General features: G+C 48.4%; 1 protein-coding gene and 1 pseudogene across 1 annotated transcript in view; one reads left to right on the forward strand and one right to left on the reverse strand.

Moving 5' to 3' along the window:
- COL23A1 (collagen type XXIII alpha 1 chain) overlaps window positions 1-13,725 on the reverse strand; it is a 365,686-nt gene that overhangs the window by 100,191 nt on the left and 251,770 nt on the right. The gene's annotated exons all lie outside the window — the stretch shown is intronic.
- Window positions 12,255-12,732, forward strand: LOC117065407 (annotated as a pseudogene).

Genomic DNA, 13,725 nt, shown 5'->3' on the forward strand with positions numbered 1-13,725 from the left:
CAGCAAGAAGACCCATGACGATTCTCTGAGATCAGTCTCATGACATACTCAAGGCACGTGCCTGAATCGAGCCCACGGCCCTGAAGCCAATCCTGTCCTTTTGCCAAAAGAAATGATTTCCGTTAGTGGGGCAGGAAGGGAGCCACCAGGAGGCACCGGCCAACCTCTTGGTGCCTCTGGCTCCCCAAATGAAATGAGCTCAAGGGAACAAGTTCACATTAGCATTTCAAAGAGGACCGTAACTCGGTGATTACTGCATGCACACGTGCGGGCTTCCTGCTGGGAGCGTTACCTAGCAGCACCCACGGTTTGATTCCCCAAGTTGTGTGTTCTCTTACACATGGGAAGTCTCAAGGGAGAGACACTTCCCAAGAAAACTACCTATGTGGGTCTTGTCACCTACCTGCCATCCGCACTTAAAGACAGCAACATGAAGTCCCACTAGATGACACGTACCGAGCGTCTGGTGTAGTCTGGGTATTTTCACACATGTTGACTCACGTGTTTCTGCCAAGTCTCAGGAGGTGGGAATATGATTAGTAATTTTACAGGTAAGATGACAGGGCCCAAAGAGGTGGCCTTCTTAGTGTCACACACTTAGTAGGTAATGAGGTGAGATCCTCAGATCCAGGCAGCTGACCACATAGCTTGTTCCTCCCCCACATCCCAGACTTGGAAGGGGCTGAGCATGTTCCAACATTCTGTTCAAGGCATGAAGGGTTTCCTCCATAGGTGGAGACCACAGGCATCCCTAAGAGCAGCCCTAAGGCTGGGGAGCCTGGCAAGTGGAAAGTCTCAGAGCGGCTCAGGGCCACAGACTGAACACAGTAATCGGAAGTTGAGGAGGGCCTGCCCTGGTGCACCAACCAAGGGGGTGTGTTCAGAATCAATGCTTCCTAATTAAAATGAAAGGTGGGATTTCACAGGAATGCTACATTTTAAACCCTCTAGCCACACAGATCTTTGAAGGAAAATTACGTGTTCATAATAATTTTGCAGTAGATAACATAATTTACAAATCACAAGTGGGTTCTGGGATTTAAAGTGATGGAAGGGCTTTCTGTTACCTCCTGGTAACCAGAAATTTCAAGAGGCATAACTGAATTTTAATCCAGTCCCATAGGAAGAGCGTTCCCCCTGCACAGGGAGAAGGAATAAGGAAGACAAAAAGATGTCAGCTGCTTAGATCACATGACTGCCTGCTTATTTCCTGAGCTGAATATGCAGTACCTGGGTATGTACCAGATACTCCTTCTAGAAACTGAGCCAGGGCAGGTGGCCTGGTCCATGTGTATCTGGAGACCCTTGTGCTAGAATATGCCAGTCCTTCTAGCCATATAGAGACTGCAGTTTCGGTATCTCCCTATAGAGAGGAGAGACTAAAAAGGAGTTTCCACCTTGCCTGCTTTCAGCAGAGACAGACAAATCAAGGAGGAAGATCTGCACCAAGCTCCTAGGTCTAGGAACTACCATTTGGACACCGTGATCATTGGCAAAGTTCTTGTAAAATGCCAGTTTGCTCACTATATTTGAGCTACAATTGATCTACCATGTCTCTGCAAAGAATTCCAAAGGACTCGGGAAATGCAAATAGCCCTGCTCTCTCGCCAGCTTTCAGGTGGCTGTGTTCGGTGTCTGTTTCTGAGGTTCATTTTGACTTATCCAAGTGGCAGGCTAATGGGGACAAAGAAGCCCTCTTTAGCATGAGTGGAATAAGCCAGGTTTGCCCAAGGGAAGCCTAGAGTTTTGGGGCTCTGAGGAGGGTGAAGTCAGAACCTGGCACAGGCTGGCACACACACTAGGTGTTCAATAACATCTAAAAGAATTCAGATGTTTCTCAAAAAGCTACACACAGAGTTACCATATGACCCAGCAATTCCACTGCTAGGTATATACCCCAAATAACTGAAAACAGGTATTCAAACAAGTACTTGTACATGAATGTTCCTAACAGCATTATTCACAATAGTCAAAAGGTAGAAACAACCCAGATGGCCATCACCCGATGAATGCGTAAACAAAACATGGTATATCCATACAATGGAACATTATTCAGCCATCAAAAGGAATGGAGTACAGATACAAGCTATGCCATGGATAAACCCTGAGAGCCCTGTGCTAAGTGAATGAAGCCAGGCACAGAAGGCCTCAGACTGCGTGATTCCATTTATATGAAAGGTGCAGAATAGGTCAATCAGAGACAGCACAGACTGGTGGTTGTCACACAGAGGACAGGGAGAGCCACTGCTTAGTGGGGAGGAGTATTCTTTTGGGTGCAGAAATGTTTTGGAACCAGATACAGGTGACGGTAGCGCGACCCTGTGAATGGACTCAACCCCACTGAAACGTTCCATTAAACTGGTTAATTTTGTGCGATGTGAATTTCACTTCAATAATTTAAAAAAAGAATCCAGCTAATAGATCGTCTTCCTTTTGGCAGAACAATCTGTTTCAGCTCGGGCTTAATGGTGCTTTTAAAAACAAAAATTAAAAGGAGGGAAAACTGGCTCTCCTAGGACGATAGAAGGAAAAGGAAAAAAAAAAAAAAGGCAACGCTGAAACAAGTGCAGCTTTCATGCAGCTGGTTTTCCAAGGCCTCTGTTATGCTGAGGCGTTGTTTGCACTTGGGTAGAATAAATATACTTCTCCCGCAGGGCCAGCGAGCAGATCAGAGCGGCAGAAACAGGAATCACGTAGCTCTCTCCAGTCTGTCCCTGCACCCTATTGGAATTCGATTTCCCATGGGAGGGAGGCCTGCAGAGGACATCAGGGATGTGCAGCGTGGAAGTAGCATGTGTGGGCCGCGACACGTCGTGCCAGGCCGGCCTCGCCCATCTGAGAGGGGTCCGAGTGTGGAGCCATCCGCCCCACAGGCTGCGGGCACTCGCCGGAGTGCAGAGACCCGTGTGCCAGGGCGAGGAGAGCATGCGTGTTCCTGTCCCGGTGACCCCCGGCCAGACCCCGGGAAGGAGCAGAGGTTCCCATGGGAGTTGGTGCGTTTTGTAAACCAACAGATTTCACCCACCTTTCCGCGCTGGAGGTGGGCTCTCATGGCACAGTCCAGACGTCACCTCTCCTTCATTTTAAAATTGGTTCCATAAATTGGAGTGAATTCAAACACATGAGAGCCTTTCAGAAACTGGGCTGACTGCCAGGCTCTCCACACATCCAGAGTGGGTGGAAAGACAGACAGAGGGAGTGGGGTGCAGGGTTAGGGAGTGCGGCCTTCCAGGGCCAGACTCCCCACCCTGGTGGTAGGTGGGCTCTGCTGGGCTCGGGGAGGCGCTGTAGAGCGGGTAGGAGGTGGAGGACACTCAGGAGCCGCTGTTCTCCCGCCACCCAGAATTGCAGGCTTCCTCTGTGCCCAGAGACTGAGGCTGCTCCACAGACCCCCCCATCTTCTTGGCACAAAAGCATCACTCACTGTCCACCATTAGCGTCTGGTGATGGAAACACGCTCATGGGGTCATGCAGGAGTCAAAAAAATGACGATAATAATTTTAATCATTATTATATTTTATGACTATATTATACAATCTGTTTATATATTATTATTATTGTTAAAATTATAATGCCTGACATTTATGGAGCAGTTACCTCATGCCAGGCACTGTGTTTTGCATGTATCATTTCACCCAGGCTCCCGACAGCTCCGTGAAGGGGCAGCCACTGGTATCCCCATGTTAGAGCAAGCTGAGAAACCGACGTGCTGTACTTGAGGCCACACATCTTGGGAGTATGGGCAGGGGAACTGACCTAGGCAGTCTGACTCCAGCGTCCATGCTGTTAGCCATGACTTTTTGGTATCAGCACCTGACGGTGCTTCTGAAAGTCCCTTGAGCCCTGCCAGGGACCCTGGCAGAGAGCACAGATGGCACAGTCAGACAGACCCACCTCAGAACCAGGCTGGCCAGAGAGGGACGGTGTCAGTCTCAGGGCCTGATCTCCAGGAAGTCCAGAGGGCACAGTCCAGAGGGCCTAGTGAGCTAGCAAAGGCTGGTCAAGCCTCCAGAGCGATGCCCCAGGGACAGCAGGTGCTAATTCCTCTCCCGCAGCCCACAGGACTCACAGCAAGGACTGCCTTCCCGCAAAGAGCGTGGTGCTGTGGCGCGGGTGCAAGCTGGGGCCCGCTGCCATCATCCTGGAAGCCCTTTAATGACAGCAGTGCAGCAGGCTGCTCCCCCAAGAAGTGAGGCTGCTCCTGGGTCACTGGCCAACACTAGGTAGAGAAGTCGGCTTGTGTTTGGTGGGAACCATATACTTAAACTCCAGATGATTTGGTTAACAGGGGGCTCCTGGGGAACAGAGAGCAGCTGAGGATATGCAGATCCAGGGCATCAGAAGAGAGGGGGACCAAGTGCCCACACAAGGGGGATCCTCTGCCTCTTTTTCCTTCTGGCTTAACAGGAATCTGTCTAAATTACGTTTATACCTGATGAGACTATGACAGCTGAATGAAGGCCAGAGACGGGCTGAGCCTTGTCTCTATCAACAACACATCTTAGGGCTTGGAAACAGAAGCTCAGGGCTGCGTGAGACTGTGGGTCACGAATTCACTGTTCCTGCTTTAGGCAGGAACTCCTTCCCAGCCTCCAGAGAAGTGCTCACGCGTCCTCCCCTTCAACACTGCCCCTGACTGGGAGCTCACTGCCTCAAAGAGAGGTTCACGCTGTCTTTGGATAGCTCTGCCTACTAGAAAGCTCTTTCTCCACTGAACTAAAACCCATTGCCTAAGGTCCACTCAGCACTCGTCCAGATCCTTGGGCCCATACAGAACAAATCCAACCACTCCTCACAAAACCTCCTAAGAGATGGACAGGCAAAGCCACGGCCACAGTTTCCAGAATTATCTCTATAGGGTGTGTGTTCCTCAAGCCTCTGCCATCCTGAAAACCTTCTCTGGCCCTGCACCATCCAATACGTTCTGTCCCTCTGCGCTAAGACTCCTGAATTGAGATCCTTAAACCTCAGAGCAGAGCAGAGCAGAGCAGGAAAAACACCTCCCTTGTTCAAGGCATTGTGCTCCTGTTATTACAGCCTCAGATCCTGCACTGACAAGCAGGCCGCTGAGGCCCTGAGGGGATGGCGTGGGAGTGAGTCCACCCTTGGCTGTGCGGTGTAGAGGCATTCTCACTGATCCCACAGCCAGCTGGCATGTGTGCGGGAAAGTAAGAGAAAAATGATGTAAGCACTGAGGATCTGTTCCTTTATGCACTGGAGTAAACACGAGTGGGGGGACGTGAATCTGCCGGCCCCTCAGCGGGCCTCAGTTCCCATGGCCTTGTATGGAGTGGGAGCCTCCAGCTGAGTTCTGGAGTTTGGTGATAAGGATGTTCTTGAACTCAAGGGCTCCTGAATGTCAGCTCTAGCTACTTTTCCCCAGCACTGGAGCAAACACTGGCAGAGAGACGAAGCATTCCTGAGTTTCATGGGTAACCTGAGGGATTTTCAGGAGTGATTTGGAACATGTAAAATTTTTGCCTTATGCAAGAATAAAAATCCCACCTAAAATGTGATTCTGCACAATGACTTATGATTAGGTGGTGGGATGGGTGGGTGGTGGGTGGCTGCTGGGGGATGAAGAGATGAGTAGAGGTTGAGGGGTCAATGATGAATGAATGGATGGGTTAGGGAGATGAATTCTGGTGTTGTCTGTCCCCAGCTGTTTGACCTTGGGCATCTCACATGTTTAGCCATGGGATGGGCATCATACTCCCTCCTCACAGCGTTCTTATGAGGAATGCACCTATGAAAGTTCTAGGCAGGGAGCCTGCCGCAGGGATAGGCCTGGCTGAGACAAGGACACCTCTCTGACCAGCAGTAAGCCTTACCAAAAAATGTGCTCAGGTAAGAAAAGCAATCTTCCAAGAAGCATGTGTCAGAACAGCTTTGCTGGTGGCTCCAGGGCAGGAGGGGTACAAAGGCAAATAAAAGCTGGTCTCCTTGGCAATTAACATTCACTTCTGCTTCTACCGTAGAGACTGAGGAGCCCAGCCCCACACCACGACTCCAGCTACACTCTGGTCTTGAAGGATCTGAGGCCCACAGTGTGGGCTGCTCCATTGCGTCAGAGCTTCTCAAATCCTTGATGCATGCAAATCATCTAGGAATCTTGCCGAAATCCAGGGGCTGATGCAGAGGTCGGGAGTGGCCTGAAGTTCTCTCTGCAGAAGCTGATGGTCACAGGGCACACGGGAAATACCCATCAAGGCTCTGCGTGTGTTTGGCTGACGGCAGACTGGACACCGGGGCTTCCGGTCCTCGGCCCTCCCAGGGGCAGTGAGGGAGTCTGGTCACCGGAATGGAGGGGGGCAGGAGCAAGGCCTGGCTTTTCTTAAATGGTGCTCCCACTTTCCATCCAGAAAGCCATGCTGTTGTTCTCTTTGCATGAAGTGTGAGGCCAGGCAGCATGGCTGATGTGCATGGGCTTGGGGCTCAAGGTCATACCCCGCAGGGGTGGCTGTCCCACCAGGCAGAGATCAACTGGTTTAGACCTCATACGGACCATACTCACCAGCTCTATTTCTCCCATTATGACAATGGAGAAACTGAGTCCCCTGAGCTGAGACAACTGGGCTGACCTTTTCTGGGCCACATGGCTCCTGATGGTGGAGCAGAGCCTGGCTGCACGCCCCACTCCCTGTCCAGTGCCTGCCCCACTGGGTCTTCTTTTTTAAAAAGTTTATTGAGACAGGGTCTCTGTCACTCAGACTGGATCACAGTAGTGTGATGAGCTCACTTCAGCCTTGAACTTCCGGGCTCAAGCCATTCTCCTGCCTCAGCTTCTGGACTAGCTGGGACCACAGGTGCATGCCACCATGCCTGACCCCCGTCCGGTCTTTACAAGGAGAATAAGAACCTTGGCTGAGGAACCCAAGACAGGTCGGTCCCTTCCTCCAGCCTCCCTGAGTTGAGGCCTCCCATGCAGGCACATTTCGGTGGCCCGTCTCCCAGACCCCTGCTCCAATCGGGTACCCCAGAGCACAGAAGGAAGGGCCTGGCTAGCCTGGCTCTTCTGACCTGAGCAAAGGGGTCCCCCAGTGAAGGTTTTGCTTTCAAAATCTACAAGTAAACATGACAAAGGTGGGGAGGCAGATGTTTTCCACGGACGGCTTTGCCTTGGGCTTTGCTCTGGGCCCTGCGTGGGTGAGGCTGGAAGAGGCTGGGGAGCCTGCACAGGTCTCAGGTGTGGCCTGCCTACCTGCCCACAGGCTGCCCCCGATCTGCTGGTGGACCTGGGCCCCTTGTCCCTGACCTGGTCTCCCACTCACCTCTCCCTCATCCCTGTTTCAGCCACAGTAGTCTCTGCTGCTCCTGCAGCAGCCGGCAGTCCGCCCACCTCAGGACCTGACCACTGGTGGTTCCTGTTTCTGGAGACTGTCTTCCTCCAGACAGCCACCCGGCGAGCCCCTCACTTCCTTCACATCTTGGCTCACATGCCACCTTCTCATGGAAAACTGCACCCTCACTGTCACCCGGCACTCGAGACTGCCCTCACCTGCCTCACTTTTTTCGTAACACACCGACCTTCGGACCCGTGAAACCCTCATTTACTGCCTGTCTCCTCTAACCACAAGGGAAGCTCCATGGCAGGGGGACTGCTGTTTGCTGTGTTATCATCTCCTCAGTGCCCAGCTCTGAGCCGGGCACACAGTAGGTGCCTTGTCAATATTTGTTAACAACACCTGCCTTGTGGCATCCCTGGGGCTGTTCGGGGGTCTCACATCCATTTACGGGACAAGGTGTGGCACATGTGCCATGCCCCATACCCCGTGGGCGCAGTGACAGGCACGTCCTGCATAACTAGCTGCACCTGGCACAGCACAGGTCTGGGAGTTGTGTGGGAGCTGCCACATCCAAAAAATTAAACTTCTGGTCTCACTGTATTTGCGTCTCGCTCTGGATAAAGTGAAGCTGCCAAACCCAGCAGGGAGCCTCAGATGCTCCGGCCGGCGGGACCTGGGAAATGGGACATCACTCAACCCAGAGAAGCTCAACCCAGAGCAGCAGGCTGTGTCTCCACCCAGGAAACCTGCAGGTATCAAAGGAGCCTTTGAGCCACTGCCCAGACTGCCCCTGCCAGCCTATGAGGCTACCTTCGGATGAGTGAAGGCCAGGTGGGTGAAGACACGGAGCAAAGAGACTCAGGATGATCAATGCAGGAGAGGTGTTGTGGCCTGAGAAAAAGGATGCCAGGAAACCATCTTGGTGCCAGTGATTCCACATAGTGAACTGTAACCAGCTGTCACCCGGCCAGAGGGCAGTCCCCATCCCAGACCTGCTGGAGCACCAGGTGGGAGACTCTGCCCTAAGTGCAAATATTCCTCCATCATGGGCCATGTGGGAACTGCAGCCACGCTCAGCAGCCCTCCGCAGAAGTGGTTCAGCAAAGGAATCAAAGCACTTTCACCCCAGGAGTCCCCTGACAATTAAAGAGCCTTGAGGCCGGGCATGGTGGCTCATGCCTGTAATCCCAGCGCTTTGGGAGGCTGAGGCGGGCGGATCACTTGAGGTCAGGAGTTTTAAACTAGCCTGGCCAATGCAGTGAGACCCCATCTCTACTAAAAATACAAACAAAAAAAATTAGCTGGGCTCGGTGGTGCGCTGGTAATCCCTGCTACTTAGGAGGCTGAGGCATGAGAATTGCTCGAACCCGGGAGGCAGAGGCTGCAGTGACCTAAGATCATGTCACTGAACTCCCGTCTGGGCAACAGAGTGAGACTCTGTCTCAATAAATAAATAAATAAGCCTTAACAGTGGAGTCAGGAGGACTGAGGTGCAAACCCCATCACTGCCCCACATCTAGCTGTGCCACCTTGACAGGCCTTGTCCTCCTACGCCGGAAAACCCTGATCTGCAAAGCAGAACCTACCATGCAGGGCAGAGGTGAGCAGAGAAGAGAAAATCCATACTCCAAGCTTGGACAGGGCAGGCTTTCAGAACAATTAATGTATTTTAAAAAAGGAAGATGGCTTGTGATATGCCAATGATTCTCAGCCCTCTCCTCCTTGAGGGTTCCTATTTTTCTATTATTTTTATTAAACAAGAAATCAGGCTTTATTACAACTTAGTACATAGACTGACAGTAGTGCCTATGAGAAAATGATGATGATGGAGGGAAATGATAGAGATCGATTTCTAGAATTAAAGAAAGATGAAGGATCTCAGATTGAAAAGCCCCATAGAGGCTTTTGCACCGTTATTATTTCTCCTTTGGAATGTGAAGGTCTGAATGAGAGTTTTGATTTTGAATGTGTCAATGATTTTGAGAAGCCCTGATTACATTTTATGGTGTAGTCACTGGAAATGAAAAAATGGCATTTTATATATATATATTATATATAAAAATATATATTATACATACTCTCCTTACTTTATTTCAGTTACTGTCCCCATAGAATTTGACAAGAATTGCTATGACTGAAACGTTTTCGAGTCCTAATTAAAACTGTATTTATGGCAGTATTCATAATTAGCCTGAAATGCATTCCGTAGGTAATCTCTGAGTTTCTGGAATGTTTTCTCAGACTTTTTGGATGTGCAGCAGCTTACATGTCTGAAGTTACTCGAAGGCATCACTTTTGAGAAAGCTTACAACTGGGCCCTGTACCATCCCAAGTCCTTTGTAGTTCCTCTTGAACATGCCTGCCATACTTTTAACAGGGTAGCTGAATAAGTAGCGTCACCATTCTTTGCTGTGGCACAGGTTATAAACTTAAGTGGAGTTTACCGGCAGCATCGAATGTTTCAGCTTGAAAAAATAAAAGCAGGCTACAAGTTAAATGCTTAGTTCCAGAAATTGTGTGCAATATGTTCATAACGATGGCTGTGGTTGCCACAGAGTGCCTCGTTTAAGTCCGGTTAATGTGTCCCACATGCAGATGGAAGGGGTGGAATTGTGCACTCAAGTGGGGGCTTTAACTGCAGTGTTTGGCAGAGTTGCCTTCTACCTGCCAGTTCAAAAGTTCAACCTGTTTTCAACTAGAATATATATACTAAACAATTTCAGTCTGTTAACTCTGATTCAGCCTCTTCAGATACCCGTGTGCTGTGCAGCAGTGGCTCTGTGTGTAAATGCTATGGATAGCGGATACACAAAAATACCAATATGATGTGTACAGGATAATGCCTCATCCCAATCAGATGTCCATTTGTTATTGTGTTTGTTAACAACCCTTTATCTCTTGGTGTTATAAACTCCACTTCAAACTGATTAAAGTCTCATTCTTGTCAAAAAAGAAAAAAAGGCCCACAGAATTGCAAACAGAAGTAAGAAAAAATCCATACTGCAACATTTGAGTGAAATTTCAGACTATCAGAGATACAGAGATGCCTAACAGTCCCCAGAGAGCAGAGAACCTGACGAAGGAGCCAGACTCGGACAGAACCACACTTTCCGACAGCCACGTGGACTGTAAGGCCACGGGGAGGAATAACAGCTTTGAGTACTGAAGTGAGCACTGAGGTTCTGAGTACTGAACTTCACACCCTGAACTTTACGTCCAGCCGACTGTCATCCAAGTGTGAAGGCATGACCAACACATTCTCAAACACAGAAGGCCCTAGAGGTTGGCCACGTAAAGACCCACGTGGGAAACACTCAGGACCAGCACATGGTTCAAGACACGAGAAGATCAAAGGGTGATCAGATTCCAAATGAAGACTGTTCCCCACCTCCACCCCCATCAATTAGCTAAGATCCAGGAGAGAAAGACAGAGTGATAGGATGGGGACTGGGTGGAGGGGAGATCCAGGGACATGAGGGAGCAGTCATGTGACCGAGGAACATATGGATAACATTTTTATTTATAAAAAGAAAGGATTAACCAAGAAACCTAGAAAAGGCAGGGCACAAGCTGAAACCATAAACTTGTCGGTAAAAAGACAAAGACTTGATTGGATAGAAGCCAAAATCCAGCTACAGGCTTTTTAGAAGAAAGACGACTAAGTCGTCAATCAGAGGAATGAAGAGGAAGGGGGTGTGGATGGGATACAGGTGAAATTTCTTGAAGCTGGATGTGGGGTCCGTGCATGGGAGTTCATTACACTATTCTGCTTGTGCAAACATCTGAATTTTTCCATTATAATTTTTTTCTTGAGATAGAGTCTTGCTCTTGTCGCCCAGGATGGAGTGCAGTGGTGTGATCTTGGCTCACTGCAACCTCTGTCTCCTGGGTTCAAGCAGTTCTCCTGCCTCAGCCTCCTGAGTAGCTGGGACTACAGGTGCACGCCACCATGCCCAGGTAATTTTTGTATTTTTAGTAGAGATGGGGTTTCACCATGTTGGCCAGAATGGTCTCGATCTCCTGACCTTGTGATCTGCCCACCTTGGTCTCCCAAAGTGTTGGGATTACAGGCGTGAGCCACCGCACCCGGCCTAAAATGTTTTTTAAAAGGCCATTCTCAATCTAAATTTCTCTCTTCTCCAAAAGTCCAAGACAGCTGTCTATTCCTAATTTTTACATTATGCCCATCATTTGAACATTTAAAAAAGAAATGAACATGTAGAAACTGGTTTTCTTATGCAGTAATGTAAGTATGGTCATCCCTTGGTATCTGTGGGAGATTAGTTCCAGCACCCCCAAAAGATAGCAAAATCCATGGATGCTCAAGTCCCTTACAGAAGATGATGTTGTATTTGCACATAACCTACACACATCTTCAAATTGTCTCTAGATTTTGATACCTAATCAATGCAAATGCTATGTAAACAGTTGTTACACTGTATTTTACACAGCTGTTTAGGGAACAATGGCAAGAAGAAAGGTCTGTGGCCGGGTGTGGTGGCTCACGCCTGTAATCCCAACACTTTGGGAGGCCAAGGCAGGTCGATCACCTGAGGTTAGGAGTTCGAGACCAGCCTGACCAATATGGTGAAACTATAAAATTACAAAAATTAGCCAGGTCTGGTGGCATGCCCCTGTAGTCCCAGCTACACAGGAGGCTGAGGCAGGAGAATCGTTTGAACCTGGGAGACGGAGGTTGCAGTGAGCCAACATCATGTCGCTGCACTCCAGCCTGGGCGACAGAGCGAGACTGTCTCAAAAAAGAAAAAAAAAAAAAAGAAAGGTCTGTGTTTAATACAGATACAACTACCCATTTTTTCCTAATATGTTTGATCTACAGTTGGTTGAAATCAGAGACACAGAACCTCTTGAAACAGAGGGCCAACTGTAGGCCCACTGCCTCCACAAAGTTCCCGAATTTCTCTTTATTAAGATCGCGGTAGCTCAGGCCCGTGGATCTCATCAAAGATGGTGGAGCGATCCGTGTCTGGCATTACCAGAGGAGTCTTCATGTGGACAGTCTCAGGGGCAACACGTAGAGAATTTTGGTCTCGATCCAGAAAACAGAAAGTGCCAGAGGTTGCTGAGGCAGCAGAAGAGGTGAAAGAGGAACCCATCCTGGTGTTCCTCATGAAGCTGAGGATAGTCACCACCTGGCGATCTCCAGGGTCGTTTGGAATCTTATGTTAAAGAAGTTTTTGCTTCATCTCTTCCTGGTAATTGGCAAGACATCTCCCAGGAAGATGGTCCTCTAAAGTTCAATCTCTTGGTACATTTAGCTGATGACTTGGGTCATGGGGTCTGTAACTCCAGACTCCACCAGATGTGCAGGGTTAGAAATGGTCTTGATTTCTATGATGTCCCTATTCAAGATAGATCTAAATTTGATGAACTCAGTGCCAGTAATCTCCCCCGCCACAATCTGAAAATCACTTGGAGTTACTGAGCAATTCAGAAGAGAAACACATTTAAATCATTTTTTTCCCTGAGCAAGGGGCCTGCTTATTAGACCTTTTGATACTTTACCAGGTGAAATACTGCCAGAACTGCTCTCTAAACCCCCTTTTCTATAGAGGAATGTATCATCTCTTTTTTTTCTCATATTATGAATGGACAAATAACAGGACTTTCTATCTTCATATTTGCTGAAACCATTTTTTTTTTTTTTTTGAGGTGAAGTCTTGCTCTGTCGCCCAGGCTGAAGTGCAGTGGCGCGATCTCGGCTCACTGCAAGCTCCACCTCCTGGGTTCACGCCATTCTCCTGCCTCAGCCTCCTGAGTAGCTGGGACTATAGGTGCCCGCCACCACGCCCAGTTAATTTTTTGTTTTTTGTTTTTTTTTTTAGTAGAGACGGGGTTTCACCGTGTTAGCCAGGATGGTCTCAATCTCCTGACCTCGTGATCCGCCTGCCTTGGCCTCCCAAAGTTGCTGGGATTACAGGTATGAGCCACTGCGCCCGGCCTTTTTGAAACCATTTTTAAAAATGAAATTAGCTCATTAATAATTTATGAAAAATTTTGAGAGGACACTGTCATTAACTTGGGTTTAAGACAAGAGGACATTGAAAGTTCACACCCTTCATAGGCATAAAGTAGTAGTTACAAGAAAATATTTTCATCCTGTTAGGACTCATATCTAAGATAAGAGTTATAGAGTTATTATACATTGCATATGTACAAATAAACTTGTATTAGATAGATACCTATAAAATAAACATAAAAGTATGTTGTATATTGACCATTCTAGATTAATTTCTTTTGGAATTAAAATAGATTTGTTTAAAAAAATTGCTGTAAATTGTCAGGAATGAAAGAAAAGCTATGGGTTTAAATTGATCTTTTTATTTATTTATTTATTTATTTATTTATTTTTGTTGTTGTTGTTGTTTTGAGAAGGAGTTTCATTCTGTCGCTCAGGCTGGAGTGCAATGGTGCAATC

This window comes from Trachypithecus francoisi, unplaced genomic scaffold (genome assembly GCF_009764315.1).
Source record: "Trachypithecus francoisi isolate TF-2019V2 unplaced genomic scaffold, Tfra_2.0 Lachesis_group2, whole genome shotgun sequence".
Lineage (NCBI taxonomy): Eukaryota > Metazoa > Chordata > Mammalia > Primates > Cercopithecidae > Trachypithecus > Trachypithecus francoisi.